Genomic DNA, 8,756 nt, shown 5'->3' on the forward strand with positions numbered 1-8,756 from the left:
AGGCGCGTGCGTGCAGGGGCGTGGGCTTAGGGGCGTGAGCGCAGGGGCGTGGGTGCAGGGGCGTCGGCGGAGGGGCGTGCGTGCAGGGGCGTGGGCGCAGGGGCGTGGGTGAAGGCGCGTGCGTGCAGGGGCGTGGGTGCAGGGGCGTGGGCGCAGGGGCGTGGGCGGAGGGGCGTGCGTGCAGGGGCGTGGGTGCAGGCGCGTGCATGCAGGGACGTGGGCGCAGGGGTGTGGACGCAGGGGAGTGGACGCAGGGGCATGGACTCAGGGGCGTCGGCACAGGCGCGTGGGCACAGGCGCTCGGGTGCAGGAGCTCCAGCGAAGGTGGAGGGTGGTGTGGAGGTAGCCGTGGGCGAGGAGCAGGAGGAAACAGGAAGGGGTGACCCCGAGCAGGTCACCGAGTCAGCATTTCCGTGATCTGCAGGTGGCGGCTGAACAGAGAAAGGGTCCTGGGCTCCTGGCCAGGCCGGGGTCACCTACCTGGGTCTCCGGGACGCCATCTCCCAGCCTCTGCCTCCTCTGAGCCCAGGGTTCACGGGGAAACGGAGGAGGGGGGTGGGAAGCAGTCAGGGCCCAAGGGTCTCTGGTCCCTAACACTGTCTCCCGTGACCTCAAGGCCATGGAAAGCTGGCTTTTTTTCTGGAAGATGGAGCTCACTCCTCCCTCATCTCCCGGGGGCATGGGGGACCCTTCCTCCTCTGTGTCCCTGCTCCTGGAGGGACAGAAGCCCAGCAGCCCTGGACTCTCTGTGGTCACAGCCCTGGGCGTGGGCCTCGCTCACTCCCATCTGTGGTGGCCGCGCTCTCGTGTCAGCAACACCCAGAGGACGCACGTGCCTCCCCCCCCCCACAGCGAGTAGGTGAGAGGCGGGTTGGTCCAGGCCCCATGAGCCCTGACACGCGGTCCTCCCGGCCTCGGCTTCGTGCAGGTGTCGACGGCCCTCACCCCATCCTCCTCTGACCCCACCAGCTTCCGAAGCCTCACTGGGCCCCCGGGAGGCACTGACCAGCCACACATGGTCCTCCTGCCTCTTCCCTGGCCTCTGACACGCTCCCCAGAACCACAGCGAGCCCACGGCCGGCCCTGCTCGGCCACGTGCCACCCCTCACCTGCCAGGCTCAGCCCCCCAGAGTGCAGTGTCCTGGGGTCCATCCTCCACCTGGCTGGGTACCACGTTCTCCAGGAAGCCTTCCCTGATGCTCAGGACCCCCGGTCGTGCCGGCAGCGTAGACACAGCTGCGCTAGGCCTGCTCACAGCTGGGGTCCTCACAGCTGGCCACTCCGCCCCCCCAGCCCCCAGCTGCGTCTCGTTCTGTCTGCGGCTCCGGCGCAACGGGAATTCCACCACTGTTGAGATAACAGCTCCTACTTATGGTTGTGTACTATCGCCCCTCCCTAGAACACGAGTCTCTGTTTAGGTTTAATGCATTTGAATTGTGCCAAATCAATGATCAGTAACCAGACGGGGCAGACCATCATTCCTTGGGGCCAAGGGTTAGAGGATGACTTCCCTGACCCAGACATAAATCCTCAGACCTCGACCTGAAAAGAACACAGCAAGCCCATCACAGAAAGCCCTTTAACTGCTAAGGAAAACTGTGAGGAATTAACAGATGCCTCGGCTCTTTTCTCCACTGCGGTCACCTTTCTCAGCAGCAGAGGCCCCTGCGAGGTTCCTCATTTGCTCCTGGACGCCGTCCCACTGGAACCCAGAAAACAGTAGGAGATTCAGACCGGAGGCCGGCGGAGAGAAAGAGCCTTTGTCTGCCGGGAGCGGCTGATTCCCACAGTCGCTTTCACACACACACACAAAGGAAGGCCGTGGACACTCCTCTGCTGTTTTCCTGTCCCTGGGTGTTTACAGAGCAGGACGGAAGGCAGGAAAGCACCTGCCGTGCAAAACTCGGCCTGGGAAATCAGGGTGTCGGTTACAGAGTCTCTCCAAGGAAAAGGTAATGGGAGGCTGAACAGCAGAAAAAGTGGGCAAAGAAAACCCGGAAATCGCCCCGGCAATGTTCACGCAGCGGGAGAGCTGAGCCAGCTGCCCCAAAGGTCTGGTTATTTGCTAGAATCGTTTGTGACCTGCCTTGGAGGACTTTCCAGGACGCTGCACCCTGATGGAAGTCATAGACCAGGCCTGAGGAGTCACGGCCATCGTACTGCATCCGGGCACCCGGCTGCCCTCCCCGCTCATCCCGGGTCGCCATCCTGGGCCCGTTTCAGACCCAAAGCAAACCTGATTCTAGAGCAGCAGATGCGCCCACATCCTTCTATAAGTTACCGCTTGAATCACAAAATCGCATCTGAAGAGTAAACACTCTCTAAACGCCAACAGCTGCTGGCCAGTTCTTGTGCTGGATATGGGGGGCTAAGCCTCGACCTCCCGTGTCCCAGGGCGCTGTCAAAGGAAAACAGCCTTTGTGACCTAACAGCCTTGATATCAGGTTACTCGTAGATTATTCTGGGGGCCTGTTGCCTGACTCGGCGTGTGCAGTATACCTAAAGGTTACACAATACTGAAACCACAGCCATGGGCGTGACGGATGTTTCTGATATATGAAACTTTTCCTTAGATTGTATGTGCAAAGCCCAACTGTACCATTACTGCTCAAGTTTTAGAGGGTTTCCGACTTATGCCAGGGGAGCAGAAGAAAATGTTTTCAGAGCGCCTTAGAAGGATTAACGTCAAATCTGCAGAAAAAGGAGTGGGTTTGGATTTGAATCTCACTAGTGCCTGAGTATCTCCCCCAGCTGGGTTTACTCTGTCTGCCTGAGGACTCTGGGCTCTGCACATCAACCACTCCATCCGAGCTGTGATACCAGGACCCTCGACCAAACTCCAGCAGGGCCGCTGGCCTGAGGCTGTGTCCTGGGGGGCCCAGACTCCATGGAAACACCTGCCCCAAAAGCTCAGGGTCGCCGGGGGAATTCACCATCTGTCCCACCCACACCCGGCCGTAGCCCTGGCCTTTCAGAGCGTTTACTAAAAAGGGGTGACAAGTGTGGGTCCTTCCTCTGTCCTTCTGAGATGCCCATGTACCCTCCCACAGCTCGGAAGCATCCTTCTCAGGGGCCTGAGCACCACGCCCTCGAGATGGAGCCTTCAGGAAGGACGGGCTGGCCTCCCAGGCCCTGGGGAGGGTGCGGCCCTGGGGAGGGTGCATCTCCAACTTGGCAACTGTCAGCTACAGACACGCGGCCCGGCTGCGGAACAGGGACGGATGTCGGCACCGCCTGCTGGTCCCCTCTCTCCCATCCCCGCTCCTTCAGCCTCCTGCTGAGGCGCCATTACCCCTGCGTGAACCCCAGGGGCCCTCGGCTCTCCCCGCCGTGGGTGGGAACTGAACAGAGCCTGTTGTCACTGCTTCAACTGAAGTCCAGCTGTGTTTGTCTTCGACGGGCTTCAAAGGTCAGGAAACTCACAGTCACACCCAAGCCTTGATCTGGAGGGAGGCACAGTGGCTCCCAAGACGTCCTGATGAGACTCGGGTGTGGTGAGCGAGACAGTGGCTTTGGAAGGATCGGGGGCCAGAGACGCGGGAGCTTTGGGCTGGGACGCTGTGGACACAGGCCCGTGACAGTGGAGCTGGAGGACGGCCGGGGAGGAGAGAGAGGGGAGAGTGAAACGTGAGCATGTGTTTGAGTTTGGGTTTGGCAGATTCTCCTACAGAAGAATTGGGGGCCTGCTCGCTGAGCTAATGGCCCTACCTGCCCATGCGCCTCCCAAAGGCTGCTTGGACCGTGGATTTTCACAGGGAAACATAAAATGGCCAGGTAGGTGCCAGTCACTTCCGGAGCCACAGGGTTTTCACCTCCATCAGGGCAGCAGCTGGGCGCTCTGTTTCCTCCACATAAGCGCCTCTCCAAGATCCCGGGCCTGGCGGTGGGGCTCCTGGATGGGACACGCTGCCCTGCAGATCATCTTGCGCTCATCCGCGGTGCCCACGGCTCACAGGTGCCAGCCGAGCGCCCGCCATCCCAGCAGCTGACCGAGATTCTGGGGACGCAGGGGTCAAACGACCAGGCCCACCCATGTCTTCACAGAGCTTGGGGACCACAGACCACAGCAAACAGAAAAAGACCTGCTCTAACTGGATAGTAACAACAGAGACGTGATCTACGTGGATAATAATAAAGACATAAGTGGATAACTATAAGAAAGACCTGATATAAATGGATAATAAGAACGACATGACACAATAGACACTAACAATAAAGACGTGATCTAATTGGATAACAATAATAAAGGCCTGGGCTTTCCTGGTGGCTCAGTGGTTAAGAATCCGCCTGCCAATGCAGGGGACACGGATTCGAGCCCTGGTCCAGGAAAATCCCACATGCCGCAGAGCAACTAAGCCCATGCACCACAACTATAGCCTGCGCTCTAGAGCCCACGAGCCACAACTACTGAGCCCTTGTGCCACAACTACTGAAGCCCACACGCCTAGAGCCCGTGTTGTGCAACAAGAGAGGCCACCACAATAAGAAGCCCACGCACCACTGCGAAGAGTAGCCCCCACTCGCCGCAACTAGAGAAAGCCCGTGTGCAGCAACAAAGACCCAATGCAGCCCAAAATTAATTAATTAGTTAAAAAATAATGATAGCAAAGGCCTGATAGAACAGGATAGTCATAATAAAGACATGACACACTGGGCGTTAGCAATAAGGACACGACGTAATGGATAATAAAGATAAAGACACGGGGGCTTCCCTGGTGGCGCAGCGGTGGACAGTCCGCCTGCCGATGCAGGGGACACGGGTTCGTGCCCCGGTCCAGGAAGATCCCACATGCCGCGGAGCGGCTGGGCCCGTGAGCCATGGCCGCTGAGCCTGCGCGTCCGGAGCCTGTGCTCTGCAACGGGAGAGGCCACAACAGTGAGGCCCGTGTACCGCAAAATAAAATAAAATAAAATAAAGACACGACCTAACTAGATATTAACAAGAGCCAGCAAGGAAAGCAAAGCAGGCTGAGTGGACAGACAGTGGCTGGGTTGGAGGGTGGTGTCGAAGGCTGTCTCCTGGGCAGGACTGAGAGAGAGACAGGTGGACATGGGGGGCCGGAGGCGTGGGGACAGAGGGCCCTGGCAGAGGGGACAACAGCAAACACTGTGGGACAGGCACAAGCATGGCCCAGGTGAGGACCAGCAAGACAGCCCGAGTGCCTGGAAAAGCGTGAAGGTGGGGGAACAGTAGGGATGGCGTGCAGAGGTTGGCAGAAGCTGATCGTGGGGCCGTGTGGGCCAGGGTTGGAGTCTGGGGTCCACCGAGGTGTGCTAGCAAGCCACCAGGGGGTCTGTGTGGGAGAGCGACAGAGCCACCCCAGAAATGGTCATTCCCCAGGGAGATGACAAAGGCCAGAGGGTGAGATTCGTGCCGCGTCCTCCCCATGGATTTAGAACCCTGTCGGTTCCACACGAAACCCTGCACACGTTATCCATAATCGCCAAAACTTGGAAGCAACCGAGGTGTCCTTCTGTAGGCGATGGATAAACTAACAGTGACACATCCAGACGACGGAGTATTTCCTTAGGGCCAAAAAGAATCGAGCCTTCAAGCCGTGAAAAGGCATGAAGGAGCCTTCAATGCATATACCTGAGTGAAAGAAGCCAATCTGAAAAGGCTACAGACTGTGTGATTCCAACTCTACGACATCCTGGAAAGGGCAAAACTGTGGAGAGAGGGGATCGAACCTGCGTCCCCTGCATTGGAAGGCAGATTCTTTACCACTGGACCACCAGGGAAATCCCGAGTTCCCATCCCTGATGACCAGTGGTCAGTGGTTGGTACCCACCCTCTGAGACACCCCAATATCGTGTTTACAGCATGAATTCTTTGGGATGAGGCTGGGTGCATTCAAATGCTTGATTTCCTTTGCTGAAAGGTCTGGGGGCGTCTTCTAAGACGCAGGAAATCAGTCAGGCAGTTACGGGGCATCCACCTGACTGCAGTGCCCAGGCCCCTCTGCAGTTAGTGACACGGGGTAGGGACACCGCCTACCAGCCCGAACGGAAGTCTTCAATGTGGTGCTTTGTTTATGACCTCCAAAGAACTGTGCACAAGGAAATCTTCCTAAAAATAGATTTAACTGAATTTGTCTGAAGAGGTTAGAAAACATCCTTCCTTCTCACTGGGCGGGAATATTAGACTTCTGTGACTTCTCACCACATCCTTCATCTGCCCCAACGTTCCTTATAGGATTCATCATCTGTCTGCGAAGCCCGTGTGTTTTGTGCCATTTCATCTAATTGAAGAGATGCCAAAGGCCAAGAAAATCATTTTAACTCTTTATCAGAATCCCAAGACTCAGCAGGAGAAAAACATGAAGCCATGGGTACGTTCGGGTTTAACTCTATTTCTGCAGAAGAAAATGCTGTTTAAGAACAATGCTCTGTTAGCCGCATCCCCTGCCATGAAAAAATAAATGTTCTCAAGAGGGAAAAGTAAAATTTCAAAGAATCCCCACAAGTTAACAGCAACACTGGAGTCCATACTCACGTCCAGTGCAAACAAGGGGGCGTGCACCGCGTTTTTACACACTTTCCATCCCAGGAGGCTGAGTAAGGAGTGTCGGTGTGACGGAACCGGCAGAGCTGCCGAGTGGCTCAAGAGTGGGGTGCGCAGCAGGACGCGTGCTCTCTCCTCCGGAGCTGAGGGATGCAGGCTCCAAGGCACATCGAGGAGACGACCTCTGGCTCTCCTGCCCGTCAGAGCCTCGCCCTGAATCCCCGTCACAGAACCCTTCCGTCCAGGGCTTCAGGCCATCTCTCCACCGTGTGCGTCAGAACTGCTTGCCCGGTACTGGTGCTGAAGCCATGACCCACCTCTGCTGCCCTGGTCTGTCTCAGACCCTGCATGCCCCTCCCAAAGCGGCTGCGGTTGATGCTTCCGTGCGCGGCGGAGGGTCAGAGCAAAGAGCGCCGGAGACCTTGTGTGCAACAGCCCACGTCTGCCACACTCGTCCAAACTCCGGCTCGAAACTCAACAGGGTGCAGTGGACAACCTCTAGACAGGCTCCTCCCCCCGGCTCTGAAATGCACACGGCTCACCTCCCCTCACGTACAGGAAACGGCTACCCCAGAGGCCGGGGGAGGACACCCCCACTCCCCTCTTCCCACGCGGAGGACATTTCCAGGGGGTACTCCTGACGTCTCTCTGCACCTCGCCGCACCCACCTCGCCCCAGGGCAGGCGGGGGAGCTGCGTGCTGGATTGGGGGCACGCCCTGCCCCTCGCACTGGGCTCTCCCTTTCGGATCTCCCCCTGCAAGGCGCAGGCGTCCGACTGTGCCGGGCGTTAGTTTACCAAGCTGACTGAGTGACAGCACGGAGAAGCCACTGAATGAAAAATGCCGTGCTACTCACAGGGCCCTAGAGATAAGAGGCGTGCGGTTGGCCGGTTTTAGTGATTTTGCTGGGCTTTGGGCGACAGGGCTGCCCCGAGCTGCCCGGCCTGGGTGTTTCAGGCAGAGGAGGGTCACCTCCCCGGGGGCGGGGCAGGCGGAGGAGGCCGGGCCTGGCCGGGCTGTTGGCATAGGTCCCAGGCGGGCTCCTGGCTGGGCCCTTGGCTGGCGGGGGCGAAGGGGGGCCATCTCGCCGCAGCCAGGCGGGACCTAAGAGGTCAGAACATCACAGTAGATGGAAAATTTTTAGTGTGTACAATCCAGCGACTCCTGTGGACCTGCAGGCCCGGATCCCGTGGCCCGATTCCAGTGGCGTGTACCAGCCACTTGGTCAGTCAACCCAAATTCCACTTTCTCTCCCCTCCTGTGCTGCTAAGTGTCTGCTCGGCCGCTGAGCCTATTTCTCAGTTTATTCTGAACTTGGTGGGTAGGGCAGGAGAGCAGGAGACAGTCCCCTCAGGCCCCAATTCTGTGCCCCTCTGGACGCCAGAGGGAGGAGGTGTTTTTCGGGAAATGGAGGGGGAGCGGCGGAACCCAGGGACGCGCTTCCAGCTTCACCCGATGCACTCATCGGCCCCCAACCCTCTGTGGGGCTTGGGCCGTGGACTCCACAGTTGGGTGAGGCCTCGTTTCTTATTTTCTCTGTTGTGTGATGATTTGACCCGGGAGAGCCTCTCCTCCCAGGGCCCGGGATTCCTGAGAGACGGCGAAGCACATGGAGCAGTCTCTCAACCATCCCCCCCTCAGCCCTGCCAATCCTGCCCCTGCCGCCCCCAGCCCTGCCTCACACGAGCGAACATCTCCCCTGCCTGGCACCCCGGGCGGAGCAGGGGCCCCTGCCAGCCCTGGGGATCGTTCAGAGCAGCTGTGCCCAGCTGTTCACGGGAACCCTAAGAACAGCTCTCCCCTCGCCCCTGCGCTGCGTCCCCGACGAAGCCAGCTGTGCGCGGACCCCTCTCCGGGCTGTGAGTGTGATAACCTCGCCCCCGCCAGCCTGGCTCCTGCTTCTCCTGTGTCCACACCAACTCTCCTAACCCACAACCAACATCGTGTCGTTGAGGACAGCCTCTCCGGGAAGCAGTGACGGGGGGCGGCCCACAGCCTGCTGGCCGAGGGGACAGGTGAGGAAAGGGGGACCAAGGGGTTCATATGCACCTGATGAGTATGAAGAGACCCCCCGGCTTAGAACCGGAGCTGCACGGACCCTCCGGAGTCCCCGGATTCCACATTCAGACAGGGGACTCCAGCCCTGGGCCTCGCAGGTCGGGCCGGAATCTCCCAGCCCCGGGAGCACATTCCCAGGCAAGGACCCCCACCCAGGGCTCCGCTCCTAAGAAAAGACACAAGAACAGCTGCG

Source organism: Tursiops truncatus, chromosome 21 (genome assembly GCF_011762595.2).
Source record: "Tursiops truncatus isolate mTurTru1 chromosome 21, mTurTru1.mat.Y, whole genome shotgun sequence".
In the NCBI taxonomy this organism is placed as follows: Eukaryota; Metazoa; Chordata; class Mammalia; order Artiodactyla; family Delphinidae; genus Tursiops; species Tursiops truncatus.